Here is a 26,545-nt window from a genome sequence, read left to right on the forward strand (position 1 = left end):
TTCAGAACACAGCATAAAGTGTTGAGAAACTACTGCCTTTTTTGCTAGAGTCTGAGAAGTTTCCATGCAATAGCCTGACAATTATAAATGTTGTGCTGCCTTAAATATTTTCAGAATGACTTATACAGAACCTTTTTATTGACTATTAGTATATTTTTCACAATCCCTTGAATCCATGGTTGTCTTCTATTGCTGCAAGAGCATCTTCTGAGGCTGAATTGCTGACTAGTAAAAGCTAGTAGAGCACCAGAGCAACTCATCCTTCAGGCTCTGCAGGTCAGACACAAGTACTTTGATTGCTTAACACTTTTTTTTTTTGTTTGTTTATTGAATTATCAAGAGAAATTGTTTAGTTTTGGGTTTGTGTGGTGTGGGGTTTTTTGTTTTCTTTTTTTTTTTTTTAATTCGTCACATAGTAACTCTAGTGAGTTTTCATATGTTTAAAATGTCAATGAAAATTTGAGGAAAAAAATATTTTTTTTTCTTATAGTAGGCTTTTCTTTCTTTTGAAAACAGAATTTTTAAGGGACTGTGTAAAATGATAGCAATGGGCAGTAAATGTAGCCACCCAGCTTAGTCACAAATTGTTCTGCTCTGCAGAAGCACCCAAATTTGGTTGGTTTGCTGGGAGCAGCGTGGCACAGTTCATCTCTTGGCGTTCTCCTGGGCCTTCCCAAAATACCTCAGTCTGTTAAGGCCTTGTCCCTGTGCTCAGTGGGAGCTGAGGTCATGCACTACACTTAAGTACTGGGGCTCTGGTTGCAGAAGTAAATGCAGTTTGCAAAGCATGCACTGCCAAGATAAACAGATTGTGTTTTCTTAAGTATAATTAAGATTGAGAAAAACGTGTACTTGTTACACTAGTCAGCAAGAAGAAAAACTGTCTGTTTTCCTAAGAAATTACATTACAGGAGTGATGGACAGATTCTTAAGGGCAAGATGGTGGTATAGGCCTTTAGAAGCTGAAAGAAGAAATAATATTCTTTAGCCTAACTCTCTTGCATTAGCATGAGTGTGGCAGGCCAGCAGGCATGTGGAAGATGTGCTTCAAGCTGAGAATTGTTCTGCCTGTGTTGCCTGTGTAGACTAGCTAGTGAAAATGAAGTGATGTGATGAGGAAGACTAATCCACTTCTGCTGGGTCTTGAGGGAATCAGTACTGGGACATGTGCTTGTGAACAGTCTGTCTCAGACTGGACTTCTGACTCATTTGAAAAGTCCATGTTTTCCTTGATGTTGGCCACCACTGTGATTCAGCAGCATCTAGAAATACCTTACCTTCAGATCCGAACTTCAAGGGGTAGAGAAAGTAAGTGGGCATATGCCTTGCTTATACAGATGGGTGACATCATCTTGGGTATACCCAGTGTGTAACCTGGGGAGCACTGAGAGAGGTCAGGGAGGAAGACAAAGCAGATGGAGAAACTGTGAGCTAGCAGCGAAATTGCTGTTCTGGAGCAGTATAGACATATAATCAATTCCTCTACGCTAAAGCTATACTTTCAGAATCATTTGAATAACTCACACATCACAGAGCAGCCTTATACAAGTACCTGTATTGTTTTAGGGCATCTACAAAGTCAAAAATCAAGAGATCGAATGACATGACCTGTTTCTGGTCCATTATTGTACTATGGTATCTGTTCTAGGGATTAGGTGTGAAGGTAAACTGGCCCATGGTAAACATAGCATGTATACCTTCCAGACAGTGTCTGAATAGTATATGTGTGTAAACAGTTTGATTGGTAAACATAACTTATTAGTCTTCAACATGTTCATTAAAAAGGACTTACATACTTTGCTACATGGAATCTTAACAGTATTGAATGTTTCTCCTGTTGCTAATGCTATGCTATTTAAAAAACAAAAACAAACCAACAAACACTTGGACAGATGTCCCTACAGTTCAATCTATAGTACAGACTGTTCCTCCCCTAGACACGAGCTTCATTGGCATCTGTTTATAACTGAAGACAGTTAGCAAAGAGTTACAGTCCTTGCACAATAGCACGATTTAGAAAATAAGATTCTAAATGCCATTTACTTGGTCATTGAGTTAGTAGGGACAAGAGCACGGTAGAAGTATCTTAGAACCGCATGATGGGAAGGGGCTACAATTTACTAATGGTTCTGACAAATAATCTTGTCAGTATCCTGTCAGCCAAGTTTGGGTGGGAATCATAAGTAGATCTTCATCTACATGAACTATGAAATGGAAATCCTAGAAGTCTGACATAACACCTTGTTTCAGTAGTACATAAAATATACAGTGTATGAGTGCGGGCATGATTACAGATTAGTGGACAGAATCACAGATAATCCAAAAGATGGAGCTACACATCATTTTAAAAGTGCATTTCTGATGTGAAAGGGGAAAAACCTCTTTACAGTTTTATATAAAATTGGTACAGCTGCAGGCTAGACTAACTTGCTGTAATTCTTTTTTTTATTGACTGGAGGGAAAAATGGTAATATGAATCTTGCTTTCATAAAAATTATCCTCATCAGAATAAAGATCTCTAAGTGCAAATAAAGACAGGAAAAGAAGGAGGCGTGATATAACCTGACTTAAAAAAAAAAAAAAAAAAAAAAAACAACCCCAAAAAACCCTAGAAGAAGTATGTTGCACCATGAACCTTTCAAAGTGAGGTAGGTTGGGAGAAGATAATTTAATATAGCAGTGGAGAGTGAAGATTTGTGAGGTCAAACACTCAGCCAAGATTTATTCCTGTACTGTGAGTCAGCTGGTAAGACAGGGCTACAATGAAAACCCCTGACTACTAACTCTTACTTCTTTTTGGACTTTTAAGACTACTCACGTGCATAAGTGATTGCAGAAGCAGGCCCACTTTTTTTACTGGACAAGGATTATTAATAAGGAATACTTTCAGGATGAAGCATTCTGGTTTGAACTTGGTTTGGCAGTTTTATTTTTTTGAGTGTGCCAGAAAAGTACTTGGCAGATGGAGGAGAATGGGATAGAACTTCTCTATTACAAATCTTTTTCTTCCCAGTGCCTGAGGAAAGGTCACTTTTTTAATGCCCTTTGCCAAAAGAGTTGCAGAGGAATGTTCCTGGACTGAGCCTAGGCTTAAGGACCATGGCCACTGTATGTTTGCTCATGCATGTTCTGCTGTCTGGCAATAGGGTTATCCACTTTAATCCTCTTCCCTCCCAGAATTATTTTTACTCCTGGCAGCAGTAATCCGTGCAGATGTGCAAGAGAAGACTGGAGCTCTGATAGTCAGAATAGTGGGTACAGAGCAGTACAAACCGTTAGGACAAGCTCTGCATGAGCCGGAGTCGTCGTGCTTCTGTTATACTCTGAATCCTTGTACTTCAGATTCTGCCAATATGTTGAAAAAGTTGCTGCAGCCTGTAAAACTTATTAAATGATTGATTTCTAGTAGCAGAGTGGACTGGGGTGTGGGAGGGTGATACTATATCTGATGTAATGTGGCTCAAGACATCTGAAATAATAAAAACCAATTACATATTTTGGTCTCTTGACTGAAATAGCAAATACTTCATTCTGCATAAACGAAGTAGGTAAAAGTGCAGACAAATGAATGTCTTGGTCTTGCTTCCAGAAAATTCATAAAGCCAAAGTCTGTTTTGTTTTAAAATAAGTATATAAAATAAAAACCCTTGCCAGAAAAGCCCTGAACCAAATGAAATTATGTCTTGGGGAGGCAGAATGAATAAAACTCAAGGAGAAATAAGGCTTTCATGGCTATCATTCAATAATAAGTGAGTATCACTACAGACCCAGTGATCAAACACATTAAGACATGTTCAAGATCTCCTCCAGTCCCTGTTATGGTTAGAGTTGTCCTCCGCTGTCAAAGCTGCATTTACACCCTTTATTTCTGTAGCCATAAACTGTTTTAGTGGCACTGAGCTCAACGGGGAAGTAGGTTGGTTCAAGACTTTCATGTTGTGGTACGCATAACGGCAACTCCAGTGGGCACCCTGCTTTACTAAGCTGCGTTAATCCAACTGCACAGGACACGAGATATTACCAGACTTTAAAATTGCACATCTCTCTATTTTTGCTTTAAACTTTCTTAAACAATAGCTGTCCAGTAGAAGCACTTTACTCGTGAACACTTAAAGCCTATTAACGTGTCATACGAGTCTCCTGCTGTCAGCAGAGTGCTGTAACTGTTTCAAACCCTTTCCAGTAACACAAGTCAAACTATATGGGTGCTGCATTCTGGTCTTATGTTTCTTTGCAGCACATACAATTGAAAATAGCAAAGCTGACATTTAATACACTCTCTTCCATATTTGTTTAGTAAGCGAAAGCTTAAATTATGTCTTTGAAATTACTCTTCAGATGCTATTCAGAGAATATTAAGAATAAATTAAACAACACAAGACGGAAGATCTGTGACTTTGGCTTCCAGCAAAGTCAGCCTTTAAAGTCAAAATCTGTTTTCTGAATCTTTCTATAAGGTGCACAGCTGGGCAGTTCAATAACTCCAAGAGGGAGTGAGGAGCAGAGCCTTATCAGGCATTTACTTTCATCTGTTTGGCACTTCATTCTGTGAGACTGTATATATAGAAAGCGGGTTGGTGTTTAAGCTCCCTATGGACCACAAAATACTGCTCTTTCTGCTATCTTCAAGGACTTCAATAAGGAAAAACTGCCAGTCTTTCTTAAGAATGATTCCTTAGAAAATAATATTTGAAGAGTGTGGAAGGATGACATTTTAATTTGAGGAAATGCTTCACTTCCACTTATCTATCTAATCAATTGACTCTGCTGTCATTAGCATTGCAGTGTGTGGCAGGGAGGAGGGAATCTTTGGTTTTCCCTTGAGGTCACAGTCTTTATAGTCTTGTATCTAAGAATTTTCCCATTCTGAAGAAGCATTCCAGCATGAACGTTGTGGAAGTTGTTGTCAAGTGGTGCAGCACCGTGTGTGGGCTGTGTCCCGGAGGTGCCTTGGTACTTGTGGGTGCTGTGAACTTACCTAGGAGAGCGTGCCATGTCCCCAGGCTTCCTACAGAGAAGGGATTTTTCCTCACTTGTTATGAGACATAGTCTTTTAGTTTGTAATGTCACAACAGGACCAGGTAATCTCAAATTTTGAGGCCTGGAATGATCTCAGCTAATTCTAAAAAAGCATCTGGACTTTCTGGTGAGTGTTTTGAAAGTCAAACCATGAATTTCCATGTATTAGAGGAGGCTGCAGCATAGCATGCTGTTGGTGTTTACGCTTCAACAAGTGCTTCAGAACTTCAGGTGGCTTGGTGCATACCTAAAAGTACCAATAATTAAAATTCATTCCTAGGGACCCAGAACTGATGTGTAAATTGCAACAGCAATTAGGTTGGTTTAGCTCATGGCTTTGGCAGCGTTGGTCCAGGCTTCAGGCAACATCACAGGGATGCAGAAAGATGGTTTAGAACAACACTAGGTTTACTTCCGCTCTGCTGTGCCAAGCATGGGCTGTGTACCTGAGTCTTGAATGCTTCATGAGAAACCAAGAGAAGAATTTGGAGGACTTGTGGCTGTTCTCACTTACTGAGATTACCCCTTCTGGCCAGGGTTTTTGGAAGTGCTCCAGTTAGTCCAAGAAAAATGAGAGGAGCCAGTTTAACAAGTTGCACACACAGTCTGCGCTACGTGGGATCTGCTGCGAAATATGCCCATAACCTGGAGCCACGATGGATCAGCTTTTACTGCAAACTACTCTGCTCCATGTGCTCGTACTTTGAATTATGTAGAGCGTATGAGCAGCAGTATGCCGGAGCTTTTGGAGACAGTATTTTCTCAAGAAAAGTGGACTGCTTATTTAAATAGCAGTTCTAACAATTATTCTGTAAAGATGCTTGGGGTTGGTTTAGAATTATGATGTATCTTGCCTATCGTGTTAGAGCGAGCAGAAATCCTTTCTGAAACTCTAATCCCTTTACTCTATAGTTTAGGCATATTGGGGAAAGGTAGGCATATGCTATACATTTTTAGGACTTTCAAGTTGAGAGCATGGAATTGTTACCAAGAAAAAGGTGGCCTGATGTAAGACTTTGTCTGACTTGTGGTATCCCATAATGCCATTCCTGAATTTGTGCTGCATTTATTTTTTTCTGTCATTTCAAACTTTTATATCTTATTGAATCTGTATCAGATATATAAGAATCTTTCATTTAAGGTAATTTGAGGAGTCCTTCTTTAAAGGAAACAATAACTTTGAAATTGTATCCATACGCAAAATGCAGATGGACATCTCTGGATCATTGAAATCGGAGAAAAAAAAACTGCAAACAATCTCAATAGCAGTATTTGAGATGCTTGTAAGATTAGAGAAAGGGCTTTTCAGTCAGATTTGACTAAAGGATGTGTGAAAATGCAAGCAGGGCAGCTATTTCAGGTGTTTTTCTGAGCTCAGAAAGCAAGACTTTGTTCATGCCAATAAAGAGGATTGCACAAAATATACTCAATTTCATTGCAATTTCTCTCTCATCTGAAATAACCTTCTAAGCCCATATTTTTTCTATTTCCTCAGATCAGAAAGGATCTTCTGCAAGCGTATTGTGTAATTATAAAAGCAGCCATGGAAGAGCTGTTCTATGTGTTACTGCCTTTTTTCTGTGCATGAATGACTGGTACAAAAACTCAGAACAAACAAAAAGTTTATATGAAGAGAGAGATGATTGAAAACTGGAGTCTGATATTGCTTTTGCAAATGATAAGTTATACATATGTGTGAATTAGTATATTAGGGGAGTTTCAAGAGATTTTTTTAAGACTCTATGTGGATACGCTAAATGTGGAATAAAACTCTTGGAAGCAAAATTATTATGCCGTTTCCCCCCCAGTTTGATCATTACAAAATCTTTTAATGCCATATTTTTTTTGCTTCAGAATTTTCCTTTGACTGACTAGCTCATGAATGACACTTCTATATCAGTACATCTGATAGATTTAGGACATTTGTCCTAAAAATATAGTAGTGGTAAGTGGTTGAAAAGAGCACCAAGTACAAAAAGGTACTATTGACACATTTTTACAAAAGAGAACAAATCTAAAGAAATACTTACAATGCAGGGAAATACATTAACAATAATGGGTAAAAAAAGTGCTGTAGATGTAGTAAGATGTGGGCTTTCTTAATGAAAGACAGGCTTTGTCTACCTCATTATTTTAATACATAATTTAAGAATCTAGTTCACGGTTGGATTAATGTTACCTTTGGGGGACCCCTAGAGGTTAATTCTTTTAAGCCAATGTTGATAAAAGCAGCTTTAACTTGCAAGAACACATCTATTGCACCAAAGAAATTAGATAACTTACTCCTAGTTAAATTATTGTAAGCAATACAAAGATTTATTAGTTTCCACAGTTAGTCCACGCTTGCAGTATTGCAATCTAGTATAGTTGCTGAGACCTATCGACAAAATGTATTATTAATCTGTGAAACTGACTAATGTAAGATGTGACTGAAGTAAAGACTATATCAAGCTTCAAAAAAATTAGACATAAGGTAGGTAACATCTACAGCTAAAAACAGATACTGACTTTTCAGTTGCATTAAGCTTGTGCTTTGTCACTTCAGGGCATTATGAGCAGATGTACCAACTCCATGCTGCCTAATTCTTGGTTGGTAATTGTAATCTTCCCATCAGCAAAGCCTGGCACCAGCCAAAGCCCATGGCTGTACCAGTTTTCCTGATTCCATCTCCACTTGTTATTGGAATACTTTAGCTAAGATGGGACCTAATAGAAGTGCCCCAACTTCTACCGGTACCTTCTGTCTCCATGGCCTTCAGGGGATTGCTCTGAGCTATAGTAGGCTGCAGAAATGCTAAAACTGATGCTATTTGTACAAGTGGTTGAATCAACTCTCTGTTACTCTGAATTCAGCTAAGGAAAAGGTATGCTTGATTCTTTTGTAGCATAAATTGAGTAATCTTCCAAAATACCGAAGTTTTCCACTTAGAAGTCTGATTTCAGTCCAATACAGTTTTATTTCTTGAAAATAAAAAGAAAATATTTCTTTAAGATTCTCATCCACTCCTTAATGAACATGGATCACCCAAATTTCTTTTAGCAAGGATGATATGAAAAGGCATGGTTCTACTTAGGTGTAGTGAGGTCCTGGCTGGCTTTTCAGTAGCCATTGCAACCTGACTTTCTTCCTCTCAAACAAGAAAGGAGGAAAGGGCTGCTTCTGCATAACTCAAATGCCTGCCTCTGTTACAGATTAGATTAATCTAACACATGCTGTGCTCTGGACTAGACCTTTTAAATCAACCTCAAGTTGATGAAAAATGATTGTGATACCTGTGGTGCCTGGGACTTTCCTGGATGCAGCTCAAGATGCTGGGTTTCACCTACAGATCCATAAATGGCGCTGGAACTTTTTCAGTTGGCAAAAGGTTTCGGTTTCTCTTACCCTCAATATGAAGAAGTAGAGGCCCATAAGCTGGATCAACCTTTGTTTAATAGTGAGAGATGCTGTTAGCCCCTCTTTTGTGGGGTAATCCTTTTTGGGGGGAGCAGGGGGAAACAGTAGGGAGAAGGGGAAGATTATACACCATTTTGTGATGAATTATTGCTGTTTATTTCCTGGCTTTGCTGCATGCTCTTAGCTTTTTGTGCTGTAGCTTAAATGTACAGATCTGCTCCAAAGAGCAGATTAGTGCCAGTCTCTACCCCTTCCATATCTCTTCCGCTGCAGCTCCATGTAGTGATTTGAAATGAAATGACATACCTGGAAACTGGCAGCCCACATACGCAGTGAAGAAGCTCTTTTCCCTCTTTTTCTGTCTTACATTTAAGTGCTTGTTTGTAGATCTTGGGCATGTCTTAAATTCTTTAACGGGGTTATAAAATTACAGCAGAGAAATAATATCTATAGTCTTATTATAAGTCTAATCGGTCTATACCTTTATAAGATTATGGGTGGGACAGGGAGGAAATCATTACAGAAAACTCAGCAGCGGTGGAGAATTTAGTGTGTTTTAAACTAGTTGGAGGGGGAAAAAAGGTCAAGTGCCTTAAACACAGAGTTTTTCCATGGAGCCAGTGAGTGTAATGCTCTAAACAAACTACTAGCTGCAGGTTAATTACTGCATGTGAAGATTGTCTCTCTCTCCAGCATTTTTTTAAATTATCAGAGGTGTTGCCTCCTGGTGCGTGAGTGGCACTGTTGCTCTATTGGTGGATGCTCCATTCTCCTGAGCTGTTTCACTAGCAGTCGTTTTCCTTGTTTAGTCACCCATGCAGTCTTTCATGTAGAAGAAAAGCACAGTGAATTTAGCAATTCTAGTAAAACAATTTGACAGAAGCTGGTCAGTTATTAACTCAAAGTTGTTGTCTTGAGCATCATATGGTTGATGAATGGGTTTAGTGGTAATATATTAGTCAGCAGACTAATATAGGAGGCTACAGAAGCTATCGTTGAATGATGAACACAGTAGGTATGGATTGAGAGGAAAGGAGAACAAACTACTGGTGCCCCAAAATATCTCCGTCCCTCACTTTTTCCCAAGAAGAAAGATGTGAGGAGAGAGTGCACATAAAAATTCAAGGACAGGTCTTAAGTAAAATTATCTGAAATGGCTAAATGTACAATGCTTGGATTTTCTGAATACATTCTATGTTCTGTACTAAAAATGCACAGTAGCCCTACAAGAAAGAAGTTAACTGTATTCATTTTGGTGGTGACATTTCTTTCCTGTAACTCTTTCCATGTACTTCTTCCAGAACACTATTCTTGTGTGTGCGCACCATAAATCCTTGTTTGAACATTTTTCTTGCAATTAATGCACCAGAACTTGACAGCCCCTTCAGCAAAGGTGAGCGCACAAAATTTTTCTGCTGCAGGTTTTTCTCTAAGCATCTGCTGCCAGTTTATTGAGCACTTCAATCTCTGCTACTGATCAGTTCTGACCAAGAGGACACTTTCTTTTTACAGAGCGGACACTTCATTACTCCTGTGTTCAGGTTTACTTATCTTACCAGTTTTAAGTGTGTGTTCAGGAAGCTTGCTCATCCAAAATTTTTCTTGCTGCCTTTGCAGAGTAAGTGACTCTGCAGCCACTTACTCAGCATTAAACCCTGGAGAATCCAGCAGAGTTGTGGCAACCCTGTGTTATGCCCTGTTATACTTGCAGAAAATCAAGGGTTTATAGCAGTTGAATATAAAATAAGTACTCTTTCATATGTTTTCTCTTGTAAAATATTATTCAGCTCTGTTGTCTGTATATCATGGTGGTTTGTGGTTTTTTTTTTTTCAGTTACTTTGTTCTTAAAATCATACATCTTCCCTGGACTCATTGGGTATTTTAAAATAATGAAAAGATTTGCATGTACATCTGAATTTTTATTGCTCAGAAATGATACTGTGAGAATTGTAACCTTCATATAAACCTCACTTGCTGCCTGTACATCTCTTCAGAAGTGCCTGCTGTTGCTCTGGCCTTGCAGTGGGTGCCAGACAGTTAAAGAGATGTACCCTTTATATGATTTTGCAGTACTCATCTAATCCATATTTAACAGGAATTTAATGTGTCCTGCAGAGGTTGACAGGGACTCATCTCATATATTGTCATTACCTTGAGATAGCTTCTCCTCCTCCCTCAAGGTTACTTAATAGGACTTTATTTGCTCCTGATTCTTGCTATGAAAATGTTAGCTCTTCCTTGTAAGTGTGAGATCCATTGCTTAATGGAGCAGGCACTGGTAGTGGCTGTGGAGGTCTCCAAAAATACTTCAGTCACATTGCCTTGTGCCAAGAGACTCAGTACAGGGAACAATTTAAACCTGAAGAGGAATTTAAGGCAAATCAGCAGGTCCATCCTCCTTAAAGCAAAGAAGGGCAGCAGAAAGCAGAGGGGGAAGGAAGGTGCTCCTGTATAGGCAACTGCTTCTCTCCTCCCCCCCGCCCCATCCCAAGACTCTCACTCTTCCTCCACAAATTAATTTTGTAATGAGCAAACATAAATTGTTTTTAATAAGGGTTTGTGTGGGAACATAAATGAACATTCATATTAGCTTTGCAAAATATACTCAAACGGTCTAAGTGCTCCTATGTATTCTCTATTTTTAAGAGAGATTTTGGGCAGGACACCAAAACCAATGAACATTCACTCTTAATGCAGTCTAGCAGCAGATGGTATGAAACAGCCCATGGACTCACTATCTTTTCTGAAGTCCAAAATGATACTAACCAGCAGAAGTGAAGATAACGAGGTGAGCAATCTGTTTTATAACAAGCAGCCAAAGAAATTTGTTTTCAATTAGCATGCCAACATAGAGACTAAGGTTAAAGTATTTAGGGATATAACACCATTTGGGTTTTAGTGGTGTTCAAAGTGTAGTTGTTTTGTACCACAAAAAAATTAGAACTGAATGATTTTTAGGCTGAAGTTGGTAGGCAAGGGTCATGGAAACAATTGCAGTAAAAGCACTGAGGTCAATGAGTTGTTTTGGGTTTATATGCTGGTACGTTACATGGTTGTATTTTCATTGTCTTCTATGTCTGACAAAGTGAAGCTTTCAAATGTTTTTCACATATATCGAATATTTACTTCTAGGAAAAGATGGAATTTATTCTAAGAATTACTCCATTTCCCATTACAAAACCATATGTATGTAACTTAAATGGACAAAAATATATGTACTTGAGTTTTCATATTTTATTGTGTAGTACACATGAAAACTGGAAGAAAAAAGTTGAATGAATGTTATGCTGGCTTCTATCTATGGAGTTCCTGGAACATAGTTGTTGTCAGAAAACTGCTGTTGTTGATTGTCAAGATCATAACAAAGCTGCAGCTACCACTCATGCCATGCTTTTGAATTCACAGTATGTTGGAGAAGACATCAGTCTAAGAACTTGTATGAAAATACATATAGCACAACCTACCACCCTTTATAAGCCTGTATGCAGCTGTAAACTCTTTTGGAAATCCTCTGCAGTTTTTCTTGGCATGTTCTTCTGAAACTGCCCATTTTTTGTGGACAGCGATGCCTGTCTTGCAGAACTGCACAAAGCTTGCCTGGCCTGGTAATGCTCCAGAGAATGACCATGCAGTAAGGGCCACAGGTGGAGGTGCCTCTGCCCTTGGGACTGTTCTCCATGTTGCACACATGGCGGGGGGCCCTTTGTGGGCCGCTGAGGACAGGTCCATAACCCTCGGATGTGTTCTAATTTGTCTGCTCTCCTTCTCCACCCCCAATTTTTTTGGCACCCCCTGCCTTTGAACTTCTCCCTCAACCCACCTTTCCCCTGACGTTCGTAGGGATTGTTAAGCAGCGTTGGAAAGCATGTGTGGAGGTGTCCGTGATTGCTTAACGCTTGCATTTACACTTTTATTAATAAATTACTCTTATTAAAGAATGTCTTACACACTTTATACCTACACTTTTAGAAATTTAATTTATATTTTCATATCTGTGTATATATGCACAGATGACACTTTATATGTACTTATTTAGCATAAGTAGATTTATATATATATTTACCTATGTGTATTTTTTATACTTATAAGTACTTCCTGGTCCTAAAGGAAAATGGACAGTATATTTTGAGTTCACATGGGTATGGCTTTAAAAAATGGCAAACAGCCAGTTGCAGAGCATCAAAACACATGGTGTGGAGGTGTGGGACTTCCCCTGGAAGTTAGGGCTGGGACACCAGTCACCTCCTGGCTTGGGAGGTGGTTGCCTCAGTGCTGCTGGTTGTGGCGGGGAAGCTGTGTGTGCTCCACCATTCGCTCTTGAGCGAAATGCCTACCTTGAGGATGTGCGGAGCACATATGGTGTAGAGCTTACACGCATCCCTCCTCACCCCAAACAAAACTGATGTGTTTTCCTCTTGAATTTAAATAAATAATAACAAAAAATTCTGGGTATTTTTGAGAAACACTAAGTAGAAGCTTCCAGTTTTGTGTACATCTGTATACTAGAGCTCTTGACCTTTTAATATAAGTTTCACGTTGCTCAGCATGTGATATTCTGTTATGCAAAATGCCACTGAACCAGTGCAGAAATCCTACAGGCTGAGATCTTGCTACAATGACCAGTTGTTTAACATCTTAACATGCTAGATAAAAGTCACAAAAAGTTAACTTTACCCATATATTCAATATTGAATTCATATATTCAATGAAGGTTTCTTTTTGATTATACTACTATTCTGCCTCCATCTTTGTTAAAAATCTTGAAACATTAATTTGTGGAGGTGTGTGGGAAGGCACCAGCTGACATGTTACTGATTTAGTTGGGAGTGGAAATACCCCAAGTCACTAAGAACCTATGGAGATGTGGGCAGCTCAGGAGCATGGGACTTTTCAGTCAACCCTGCCCTTTACTGATACTGTGCCAAGTGCTTTTTGTAAACCTCTGGAAGAACTGGAGAGCAATACAGGTTATCTTTTCAGTGCTTGCTTCTTGCTCCAGGGACAATATTATTACTGGTCACAGAATCTTTCATGTCCTGGAGACTGCTGCTTCCAGCCTTTAACATCTCCACTTCCATAGTAAACGCTTTTCCTGCAGCCCCTTTGTAGGACTAATGAGTCCCACAAACTCATTAAAGGCACCCAAAGAGTTCTCCTGCAGTTCAAATGAGTTCACGTGGGGGAAAAAAAAAAAAAGCACTCCTCATGCTTGCTAAAGTTAGTTTTATCATTCGTATATCAGAAGAGCTTAAACAAATATATATGCCCCTGTACTCGGCACTAGTGAGACCGCACCTCGAATACTGTGTTCAGTTCTGGGCCCCTCACTACAAGAAGGACATTGAGGTGCTGGAGCGTGTCCAGAGAAGGGCAACGAAGCTGGTGAAGGGCCTGGAGCACAAGACTTATGAGGAGCGGCTGAGGGAACTGGGACTGTTTAGCCTGGAGAAGAGGAGGCTGAGGGGAGACCTCATCGCGCTCTACAACTACCTGGAAGGAGGTTGTAGCGAGGTGGGTGTTGGTCTCTTCTGCCAAGTAACTAGCGATAGGACAAGAGGAAATGGCCTCAAGTTGCACCAAGGGAGGTTTAGATTGGACATTAGGGGAAATTTCTTTACTGAAAGAGTGATCAGGCCTTGGAACAGGCTGCCCAGGGAAGTGGTGGAGTCACCATCCCTGGAGGTATTTAAAAGACATGTAGATGAGGCCCTTAGGGACATGGTGTAGTGCGCATGGTGTGTTGGGTTGACGGTTGGACACGATGATCTTAGAGGTCTTTTCCAACCTGTATGATTCTATGATTCTATGAAATCACACCTTCCTGCCACCGGTGTGTCCTGGAAAATAAGAGTCCAACTCCTTGAATTGTACAAGTAGAAGCAAGATATGTAAGGAGGAAAACAAAACTTTAAAACTGTTGTAGATGGTACTGTACAGCCATGTTCTCCATGTTGAAGCAGTAGTGTGATGGGCTGTTAAGTCAGGCTTCCTTCTCAATCTGGTTTCTTATGAGATTTCTGCTGTGCCTGCATCTTCTCAATCAAATGACTACAACTAGCTTCTAGGTCTTCAGGGAGAGGTTAATAACGCACGTAACATCATTGTCGTTTAAGTTGCTCCGTCCCTCTCTGCTCCTTTTATTGTCTTTTGAGCCTTCTACTGCTGCAAAAATTGAGAATGAGATGCTCAAAACCTTGACAATGCTGTTGAGAGAATGCTTTGCTACCCTTAAAGTAGGATTGTAAATAAGCCATTTTCTGTCATGCTTTTCTTTGCATCCTACCCTTTTCCAAGGGTACATCTACCATAACTTTATAATCAGTGTTTATATTGGTAACAGAAGTTGAATCCTTCTTGTATGTAAGCATGTTTTGTGCCAGTGTGTTGGCTTTTCTGCTAACTTATAGGCTTAAACTACAGAAATGACTATGGTGGGGGAACGAGTCATGGAAATGGTGTCTTCTGAAGTTAAAGATAGAGGAAAAAACCTGAAAATATGGTACTTTGGCTTTTCTTTTGTATTTTATAATTGGAGAAATTTTATTCTCTAGAGAAAGAAGTGTTACCTTGCACTGGGGGCACGGTGATCTTACAAGAGGAAAACCATACTAGATTTTAAAAGTACGTATGAAGATGTTTACCTAAGTGAATGTCACAATAGGCAAATAATAGATTTAATAAACTATTAAAAATAATTTGCTGTGACTTTTTTAATATAGGTGCCCTTGACTAAATCTTCTGGATGAAGCTAAATGCTTTCTTCAACACTATTTTATCGGTGTAGTGCTAAATCAGGAAAAAATAAAACATGAAACAATGAATTATGCTTGGTCTTGTCATAACTTAGTCACGCAAGATCTTGTCTTACATATATGCCTCCCAACGTTTAGATTTGTTCTAGCATGTATACTTTCAGAGCCATTTAAAAAAAACTTTGTGGTTTTTTTATGGTCTATAAAGATATATATTTAAATAATGACACTTAGGATTTTACAATCCAATGAAGTAACATCTCTCTTCACATATGAAGAATGGGCTGAGTGGAAGTAGCTCAATTATTCGTCCAGACTAGCACCATGTGGTTTCCTTCCAAGCAGCTGGGTGAATCTGTGCAACTTTCAGCCCAGACTAATAAGCTACTTCCAACTGCAGGAGTCAAACTAGTTACGTTGTGTAGACTTACTAATGTCTAACTCTGCCTGATGCCGCTCACTAGGATGCAAGGTAAACATAGTTTTGTGCTTTTTTAGCTAAGAAGGGGTTAACTTGTAATCCCATGTGTGTTTTCAGTATCAGTTGAATAATGAGGCTGGAGGGAAAGTAATGAGAGGGGAGAGTATTTTATCCTAGATATTTTTACATATCTGAAGCACAAGCTCTCCAAATTGGGAGATGCATATGAGATGGAGGTCCCTCAGTGATAATTAGGACTTTTCCCCCAAATTAAGTATGTTTCTAGGCTTAGTGATGTGTCTGCTAGCTAATGCCTAATTTTACAGTATTTTTGTCTGCAGTGTTTTCTGCGTACATTATGTAGAAACTATATTCTTCAAGTCCTAGAAACGCAACATTGTTTAGAGAACTGTTTTTTATGCACTTAAAATTCTGAGATCTCATTTATGACAGCCGATTGGAAAAGAAAGAAAGATGATGTTAGTCTGAAGATAGTCCCTAAAGACTCAAAAGTAAGCTGGAAAGTCAGTAAAACTTTTAAAATAATAATAATAAAAAATAATACATTGCTATGTAAAGAATACCACACAGTGTTGCTGTGTAACATGAGCTCAGTTACTAAATGGGTATTAGTACATCTCTTTCTTGAAATGGTGAGGTTTATGCATATTACTGATGAAAAGCCACCATATAGTCCATCTTCTAGATCAGAGAAAATCAACCTTTAGATTGTGGTTTTGTCACTTGTGCATGCAAAGAAATGTTTGCACTTGTATGCACTCACTTATGATGGTGCAATCAGCAGCATTTATAAAGCTGGGGCTTGAGGCTGGTCTTCTGTCAGATTGTCCCCATTATTTTATGATAGTGCAAGCCTCTTTCAGCTTCAAAATGCTGCTCTTGTATCTTTTTTTCCCACGTAAGCTTTGTGCTCCTGATATAATGTATACGAAACTATAGATATAAGCAAGTCCCCTGTGACTTGAGTTCTAACGTTGTGATGGGATTAGATTAACTTTGCACAATTCTGATTCTCATTACGAGCCCTGTCGGAAAGCTGGATTCATGTTGTGCCATTTTCTATCCTCATTACCGTTTTTGTCACAAGAATGAAATTTTTCATCTGTCATACAGGCTGGAAAAGACAGCAGCCTGCAACTGTATTACGATAACCTTTCTAGTGCTGTGCAGTTTGACAGGCTGTGCCTTTCTGCTTTGTTCTCTTTAATAGTTTCTCAACCTGTGTGAGGGAGAGAAGGGATGGATATCCATCTCAAGGTATAATACCTGATTAATAGTGTTGCCTGTATTCAGAGGACTGCAAGTTTCCAAACTGAGCTGGCTGCAAAAAAAATGGCAAATATTAGAAACGTTGCTACTGTTAACCGGGCCCTTTCTTCATTTGCCTGTGGCCCAAGAATCTGAGATGAGGCTGAAAATATTGACGTATCTAATTCATACCTGTGTTTCCACAAATTCATGACTGCTTTGGCTTGCTAGTATTACATTTGGCTTGCTACATTGCATTACTCCCAATTGATAGAGTTCCCCTGTAAAACAGATATAACAAACTGTCAGTATTTTACAATATTTAGCCTAAAATTTCCTACTCTTAATTTCATCTCATTACCATAGTTTATGCCCTGCGAATTACCCTGTTTTATCAAATTCCTATCTTTTCTGTTTATGTCAGTAGACCAAAGAAATATAGCTGTCCTTTAATTATTCCTCACATGCTCTGTAATGAAAATTTCAGCAAAGGGTTTTTAAATAGATATCCTTCATTTTTATGTCTCGGATTTGTAATATCTCCTGACTTTCTCTATTTAGAAGAGAAAAAAATTCATGGTTCTGTCTATATCCTCCCTGTGGTAATATCCTTATCAAACTACCTGCATGATGAGGATGTGTGATAGTACTGCTTCTGTAAGGGCTCACTGGCAGAAAGATGTTAGAATAGTGCATACTGAAGTTAATAAATTACTGTCGGAGTGAGAGAACTGCTAAAGTGCAGATGCCCAAAGACCTCAGTTGTAACCATAAGTGTTAATACACAGCAGTGCTTTTGCAGGAAAAGGGCAGGTACAACATGTACCTCTTCTGGAAACAGTATTTAGTAAATTAATAACAATATCGGACTGTTTCTTGCCCCTTTTCCCCCTCAGAAATGTTATTAACTGACTGAATGACACTTTCTTATACTGCTCATCCCATCCACAATCTTCTGCATGAATGTGCCCCATCATACAGTGCATTATGCAAAGGTCACCAGGCTTCATAAGTTTTGTAGTTTGTCAAGCCGATTTGTGTAACTAATCTTTTGTCAACACAGTGGGTTCTTGGAAATAAACTCAGTTTTCTTGCATTTAAATGTAACAGGTGTACCTGCTTATTGAATAAATATGTCTAACAGCAATTCTACAGCAAATGTGAAAATATGGAAGAATCTCCATTGTGCTAGATCCTTTCCTGTAAGGGCCTTTACAGAAACAAAGGCGTTATAAAACCTGTCTCTTACTGCTCCTAAATGTTACGGAAGTGCACCTTTACATGAAGATGTCTGGAACATAAAGTTCAACTAAATCACTGGAGACTCCATCTCAAATGCAATCTATTTCAACGTGACCTTACGTCAGTGAGCCCTTGAACCTTGCCTGCTGGCAAGCAAGATCCCACTCCAGCTATCTCTCATCCTTCCGCAGAGCTGTGTAACTTACCCCAATAGTGATTTTTTTTTCTTTTTTTTCTCTGTTGTTTTTTGGTTTTGATTTTTTTTTTTTTTTAATGGAATGCCAGCTTCTTTTCTTAGCCTCCCTGAAGGCTTGCAGCATCACTTGGTATGTCTTTGTCCTTCCTTTTCCTGCAAGGAAAAACCTAGCTAATTCAATTTTTTTCAATACTTGTCTTAATCCAGTAAATCATATTAGAGTAAATGCAGGGATATAATACCAACAAAATGAACATCAGTTAATAGTGAAATTTCACCTCAGCATTTAAACCAATTAACCTAACACCACCTGCGCTTAAAGAAAGCAAGCCAGACTCTACTACTCTTGTAATATATATTATTTACTCTTTAGTGTGTCCTCTTTAAATCATGAAGTTGAGACAGAGGAATGTGCTTAAAACAAGTAATTATTTTGATCCATTTCATTATAACGTATAACATCTTCTAAAAGCCCCTATGCTTTGTTTACTTCAAAGATGCTGTGTATAAAACAGGCATTTCCATTAGCGGAAAATGTTGAAGTACCTATCATGTATGTTACTGGCCTACTATTTTTGGCCCTTGTTTCTCCAGCTTCCTAAGACTGTTTCTCTCCTTTACCCTGTGGCAGATTTAATGATGGAGAGAACCCTTAGGTAAGAAGAGAATTGATCTTTGCAGCCTCAGATTTTCTGGGAGGATGAGGTTGGAGTGGGGAGTGCACCGTTTTCCTCTTCTTTTTTCCCTTGCCCAACTCCTGTTTTGTTGTGAGACTGTGTTATGGAAAAAGTAGTGCAGACTCAGATTTCCCTAGGTTATAAAACAAAATACAAAGAAAGCAACAAAATAGAAATCAAACCTAATTTCTAATCAGCTCTGACGAGTGTGTGACTGAAGAAATATCAACACCCTGTGCTGCTAGTCAGGCAGGTTCTTGCAGTCAGCTCCTATACTTCAGAGAATCAGAGTACTGTGAAACTTCCTGTTCTTAAATCCATCCATGAAAGTCTGTGCCTTGCTTTGGGAATGCTTAGGAGCACAGTTGTATATTCAAATACGTTCTTGGTAAGTGAATGTGGTACTTAGTTGAAAATCAGTTTGAGAAAAGAATAACGTAGGTAAACGTCTATGCAGATTGAAAGATTTTTTTAAAGCTATTGTATTTGGCCCTCAGAAGTAATGTTTCCATAATTAAAAAAAAATAAATTGCTGAACTCTTATGTTATACAGGGTTAAAAAGGAACTGATTTTGCTTACTTGCGTCCCCTGATGAGTCATTATTTAATTGTCATGATTCATAAATTTTGTGTCTATTTTAAACCATTGCTAAGTGCCCACATTACTGATTTTTTTTACTTGACTGAAACTGTAGCTACTGCATTAAGAATTGGGTTTTGCCTGTTGCACTTATTAATTCGCAAATCCAAATACCTTTGTCTAATTCAAACTTCATGGAAAACGCTAGAGCAGAGTCAGGCCCCCTGAGCATATACCTTCAGACTTCCTGAGATTATCCTCTATGCTGTTTCACAGGTATAAAGAATTCATGGTTACTTAGAGCCAGGGAATACATAATTCTCTTTGATTTGCTAGATATTATAAGCTAGTAAAATATCTTTGAGTTTGTAAAATATGCTTAAACTGTGCAAGGCTCATGATGGTAATGAAAAAAGCCTCTACTGGGACAGGCACTGTCACAATTTGTGGCAGTTGTTTTGGACACTATTGCCTAAAGCTCTTCAGTGATTGACATGGTGGTGGTTTCTGTCTTGTTAACTATTTTCCATCAGAGATTTCTAAGTCAGTAAAACAAGGTATATCTATCTAAGCATATTCCTATTTCTGAAAAATAAGTTTTCTAACAACATTTTTTAGGTTTTGTGGGGTTTGATTTTCTTTTTTCTTTCCTAACGAAGAGCAGAGTTTGAAAAAGTGTGTGATTTAGGTTAACGAGGCCTTGTGAAAGAAATATTTTTGTAATTCCCATGAATTTAATACACAAAGGATTTGTGCTGGTTTCAGCTTAGGAGAATCATTGCTTTTGGGAGCACGCTGCAGTTTTTCTTTTTTGTTTCACTCTGTGTTCCCCAAGACGTGGGCTGTTTGTTTTCCCCTTTGAAATTTTTTTAGAACAGAATTGGAAAATGTTTAGTTCTTTGATTTTTGGCCTTTGAAAGTGAAAATGTGATCCTGTATTGCCAGTGTGTAGGGGACAAAAGCAGCAGTGTGGAGGCAGTGAACTGCTTTTAACCACATTTTTAAACGAGGCCAAACCTTGTCATAATCCCAAATCTTTCAGAGGAAAGATGATCTTTGGTTGCTGTAACACGATGGTAGCTTAGATACTGATAGAGAGCAAGTGATGAAATCCATCATGTGAAAAATAATTCCATAGTGTAATACTTCTGATTGTCAGAGCATATGAGCCAAGATGTAATAATCACAGCTAAGAAATAGCCCTCATCTTCAGAGAGGATGTTTTTTTGAATAGTAAAAAGTAAATTATCACTTTGGACAGAGAAAGCAAGCAGTTGGAGGAAATCTCTGCTGCCTTCTGGTCAACAGAGCATGCCGGCTTTGAATTAGGTAAGTAGTGATGGTTGATTGAGACAGGATTTTTTAAAGTAGAACTCATCTTTCAAAGTTGTTTTTAGGAGCCATAGTGTTTCTGGAAACATACTGTGTATTATAGAGGATATGACCCCAGGTCAGTTTTATTTAATTTAATTATGACTCCTCTACACTTGTGCAACACTTTGAACGCAAATGCTAGAAATTACCTTGAATTAAGAAAATACAATGTTGTTGTTGTGTGATGTGGGAGAAGAAGGATTCCTTGTCAGGAACGGGTTGGTCACACGGCCCTGGGTAAGTGCAGGATGCTCCCTGCTGCTGTATGTGCTTACTGTCAATATTCATCCACGTTGCAATTTCCATTTCAATTCCAAACCTGGAATTGCTGTGCTCTTGTATAATACACCCCTGGCACTAAATCATGCTACCTACTGATGTTTAGTGACCTGAATGAAATTCTTTCGATGTAATTGACTGGCATGCTTTGTATATAGAAGTAAGTCTGCTCAGCAAAGGCTAAATTATATTTTTAAGTCATGAAGAAGAGACTTGTCTATTTTAGATTTTGAAAAACAATGCGGGCCCATAAATTTCATCCACAACAAGAGGTAAAATATATCAAAAAAGTACACAACCTTAAAAGCTCTAGAATTGCACTCTACTGGTTTTCTCTGTTTTCTTATTACAAACCATATCTTTTCCAATGGTGATAGGCTTCTCTGATCAACACTGTGCTGCTTTTAACTGACGATACAGCCTCAGTTCTCTTTTGGAAGTAGGTTAGGTACGGTTACCAAAAGGAAATGCAGAATCCAGCAACAGGAACATGCAAGGTGGGTGGGTACGGGTTGTGTAGTGAGTGTATTAAAAACCTGTACTGCATAAAAGGCTTACTGTTTAAAACTTGTTTGGGAAACCTTTGTTAAGATTAGATTAAATGCGCTCTGTGCTATGTGTCTTCTATTCTGCACCTGTATTCTCAGTGCCAATGAATTCTGTTATAATCATCACAAAACATTTTGTCTTTTTGAAGAAAAATAATTGTTTGTCTGTGTTTTCTCAGCTTTGGGAGGGGGTGTGTATGATCCAGCGAGAGGGAAAAACTGCAGAGTAAAAGGAGGTGGTGACGCTGTGTCATGATTTTTATCAACTTGGGAACTATCTTGTGGGGAACTAGCTAATAGATGGTAAAGACTGATTCCTTTTTTTAATGATTTGTCTGATAATAAAGGACTGCTATTGCTCCCTTTCCCTCACACACTTCGTCAAAGCTGGGCTTCTGATTGCTGTCATCCCATTGCTGGCTTTGAAGGATGAGGATGGAGGGAAATGATTGCATGAGAGTAGGACTCCCAGCCCCAATTCCTACTTTCATTAGATGTATTTCTGTGAGGCAGCTTCTAATTCTGGTTATTAAAAGAATAGATTCCCTATGGCATGAGTGCTTCTTGCCGTCTGGCTTATTGGACAGGTCTCTTGCATTACTTGGAGATAGAGAAGCTTCTGGGTTATAACCAGATGTGTCTGAATGAAGGGAGAGGTTACTGTTCTTCACTAATCACTATGATGCATTCACCTTCTGGCCTTGACAGCCATGAAAGGTCTGGCAGCTCCCTCTGGTAGAGGGTTAACTCAGGTTAACTTATTTGCCCTCTGGAAAGGATCCTACATTTGTCTAAAATCTGCACTTTGATAATTACATCAGCTCCTGCAGAAAATCACAAAGTTTTTGCTGAGGAACATAGTAATCATTTCATTTAGCTCTTTTTGGCTACCAGTGACTGCAGGAAATCAGTCCCTACTTGCTGTGTTACCTCCAGATTTTTGCCACCTCTGAGGAGCAGCTATAAACCGCTCCTGGACCTGGTTGTCCCTGTCTGGGCTCACTGCCCGTGTGGCTAAATGTTAGCTCTCCTGACCTGGATTCTTGTCCTTTGTAGAATGCCACTTAATTTCAGCAGCCAAACTTAAACAATTCATATTGCTTGGCATAGCTCAGGGACAAAATTATGTCCTCTGAAGTAACTCCCTTCCCTGACGGAAGAAGTGATGATCAGGCCTGCATAGCTTTGGCTGAATAAATCCTCTGCACGCAATTTCCTTTGCCTTCACTCCCCTTGTTTCTTCTGGGTTGTTTTTGTTTTGCTTTAAAGTTTTGGTTTGGGGTATGTGGGGGATTTGCACAGAGTCAGGTGTCACATCTGTGTCCCATAGTTGTAGGTTCAGATTTCTCCTGGTTAGCCTGAGAAAGGATAGCCTTAAATACAGTAACTTTTTTTCTTTTTACCCTCCACTAGATTTGGGGCCTTCAGACTTCAGGAAAATCTTACAAAAGAATGCTATGGAAAAATGAGTATCAAAACCACCATGTATATGTATTTTAAAAAATCAGATGTTGCATTATGATACCTTTTTATGGCTGTAAGCAATTCCATTAGAGTTGCAGTTAAGATTAATTTGTCCTGGGAGTTCCTTGGAACAGCAGTGGTAACTTCATGATCCCAAAACCATATTAGTTTAAAGAAATATAACGCTGGTAAGTATATGTGGTGTTGGGCATCTCTGCTAGCAAAGGTGTGGTAGGCATATACTTGTGGATATCCTGCGTGTGTGTGTTAAAACAAGCACAACACTTTGCACAGTCTAGAGAACGGATTGACTTTTGCAAGTCAAAGGCCTGACTCTCTCATTGATGGTATGTTGTATTTTCCTTTGAGCCTTGGCTGAAGGAAGTGATATAACTCCCATATTTTATCCTCTGAAAGACTCCGAAGGGAGAAATCGGGCAGGCTCTTAAAGGCGCTGAGGAGTCATTTGGATTTATAAACTTCTCGTGTTCACTAAACATGAAGCTGCGGGAAAATGCCACATGTTTTGGACTGTATGTCAGCAGCGTACCGTGGAGATCTCGCACAGCTTTCTCCCTTATTGTGTTGGAAGAAGAGGCGGGTCTGCAGCCTTGTAGGTGACATGGAGCATGTGCCACGTGGGCAGGAGTTGATGGAGCAGAGAGGGAAGGCAACACAGCCCCATTCTCTGCACAGCAAAACTTCCCTTGCACCTTTGTACCCCTCTCCTCTCCACCACTCTCGGTAATGTGTTTTGGTTTGTTGAAAAAGTCCTCTTCTCTGTAGCCAGAGTTCACCTGGAGACATGTGATGCTAAAAGAAAGCCACCAGAGCTGCTGGATCTATGTGTGCTCTCCAGTGCTCTACACCAAAGTGAGAAGTGCTCTTTTCTTTGCCTGCTGCAAAGAAAATGGTCTCTGCTTTGGCTTGTTGATGCATAGAGATATTGACTAAAATGTTGACATGTGGTATTTTAAACGAAGCTGATTATCTGAAAGTCTTCTGAAAGATACCCTCTGTTAGATACTAATAAAAACCACAATTTAAGCCAATCTGTTCACCCAAGTGTTCCTTTTAATCCACAGTATCATCCTTCTTCTAACAAGTACTTACAGGTTTTACCAGTCCTTGACTGTTATTAGGTTCTTGGAAAGTAATTGTTTCTGATTGCAGTTTGTACCCATTTAAATTGTCCCCTTAACTTTCGGTGTGCAACTTGAATTCAATGCATATTTCTTAAAATGTAAGTTAAAGATCTGTTTTGTGCCTCCTGTCAGGTTTCTGTTTATGACTTTAAGCTCACAAGCACGCAAAAATCCAAAACCACCCCCCCATAATTCAGGCAGAAAAGGTTCTCCTGGCAAGATGACAGGTCAGGCTATGATTAGCTGAAATGGGGCTGACTTACTCAGAGTAATTTTTTTTTTCTTCCCCCCTCCTCCCCCTCCTAAGAACAGGAGGCGAGTCTGGGGCTTCCACTAACTAAAGCTTTGCAGACAATGAAATAGCAAGGATAGTGGGTCAGTAAGCTTTTCTTTAAATATCTCATCATAGTTTACCTACTGCTAATGTTAAGAGGCTTGTTTGGTCTGTACGTTTGTGATTGTGCAGTCTAGAATTGTCTAAGCAGTCCCATCTGTTTCCTCCGAAGTGTAACTAAAAGTCTGAATTTGTACTGTTTTCTCCAGTTACATGTTTGGCCCCTAGACTGTCTCTTCCGTGACCTTTTTCAGGTGATGTTTTCTTGTCTTCTTTGAACATATAAATATGGTTTACATTCTCTAGACTCTGCATGGAGTCACCTTACTATTTATACATTTTTTTTCACAGCATTTCTGCTGCAGTGTTAATAATTGCCACTTTTTTTCTTTTCCCCCTTTAGGGACTATGGAAAAGAAAAAGGGATAAATTTTCCTCATCTTATCTTGCCTTGCCAGCTCTCAGATAAATTGTTTTGTGCTGTGATTTTTGTAGTTTTATTAATGCTTGTTTTTTAACCCTTCAGTTTCTGCACCACTTGCTTCATTTGATTGTTTTACTGCTGCTTCACTATGATCAAAGGTAAAAGTGCCACCCTTGTACCCTTGAGTGGAAGAAGCTTGTCTTCACAATTCTCTAATCTTGTCAAGTGCAAGTACGCACATCACTAAGGAATTCACATGTCCCCAGGAAAGCAGGCCGTGTTCCTTCCTTACCAAAGATAGGTTTCTAGAAAAATTTAGATTGACAATGTGTTGGTCATTACTCAGATGAAGCCTTCAGTCCTATGGATGTGCACAGTTCCAGTGGCCTCTTGTGTAAAGGTATTAACAGTTACGTTTGATGTGTATGACACCAGAATAATTAAATTTCTGTCACCTTTTTTTTTTTTCTTTTTTTTTGTTCCTTTTCCTCTTTCTGTTTGTCTCTCAAAGGAAAAAAACTATTCTACTATGGCAGGTCCTATGCTCTCTTTCTTTGTATTGCGTCACTTAAACACAGTAGTGGATGAACATCCTAAAGCATGGTCATGGCAAAGTCCAGCTTGCGACAGTTAGATGTGTAACAGAATAAGTAGTTCAAAGCCATTTTTTCTAGCTCCTAGCTATGTTATGGTCTCTTCTGTGCATCAAATCAAGACAAACATGATGGATTTTGTGTATGTTATTCACGTGCATCCAACTTGTGGATGGTCTTTATCGTCCAGCTGCCTACTGAGAGAAGTCCACTGAAGCCAGAGAGACGTGCCAGCTGTACAGCTTTCCTTTATCAGAAACTTATTGTATTTTCCTCCTTTTGTACCTTTTACTTGCCTGGCACAAATGCTGAGCCATAGAGACCCACTTTTGCACTCAGTTTCTAATCATATACCTGTAAAAATGCAAATGCTTACTTTCACCCATAAGTTGTTCTGTTAACTTGGTTCAACTTCCACGTGTAAGCATGTAGGTATTGGCGAGAACTGCACTATAGTTTTTTTTTTGTTTTGTTTTTTTTTTTTTTTGACCTATTTTAGTTCACCTCTATAACTTGGATACTATTGAGAAATATATAGAGAACAACTGTTTTCCTAAGAAAAATGTTTTGGAATGGAGCTTACACGTACAGGGTGTAACAGAACAGTGGAGAACCTAAAAATACATGCTTGGGACAAACATTAAAGAGAAGTGAATAATTGTTTGGAATGATCTTGAGGAAAAAATTTTTATGACAAAGAACTAAATTAAACAAAGTCCCTTTATCCCTCCTTGTAAGTAGTTCTGTATGGTGTCAAGCTCCTTTTAATGTTTAAGATGGTCTCATTCTTTTCAAATAGAAGTGACTGAGAGGACAGAGAAAAGACTGAT

At 39.0% G+C, this 26,545-nt stretch overlaps 1 long non-coding RNA gene across 1 annotated transcript; it reads right to left on the reverse strand.

Annotated features, from left to right (window-relative positions):
• Positions 1–14,449: 14,449 nt before the first annotated feature.
• Positions 14,450–18,758, reverse strand: LOC142078295 (uncharacterized). The gene is made up of 4 exons (XR_012672171.1): positions 18,308–18,758; positions 17,052–17,140; positions 16,878–16,932; positions 14,450–14,579 (listed from the first exon to the last, which is right to left on the reverse strand). It is a non-coding gene; the product is annotated as an uncharacterized LOC142078295 (long non-coding RNA).
• Positions 18,759–26,545: the final 7,787 nt, after the last annotated feature.

This window comes from Calonectris borealis, chromosome 2 (genome assembly GCF_964195595.1).
Source record: "Calonectris borealis chromosome 2, bCalBor7.hap1.2, whole genome shotgun sequence".
NCBI classification, from domain to species: Eukaryota; Metazoa; Chordata; class Aves; order Procellariiformes; family Procellariidae; genus Calonectris; species Calonectris borealis.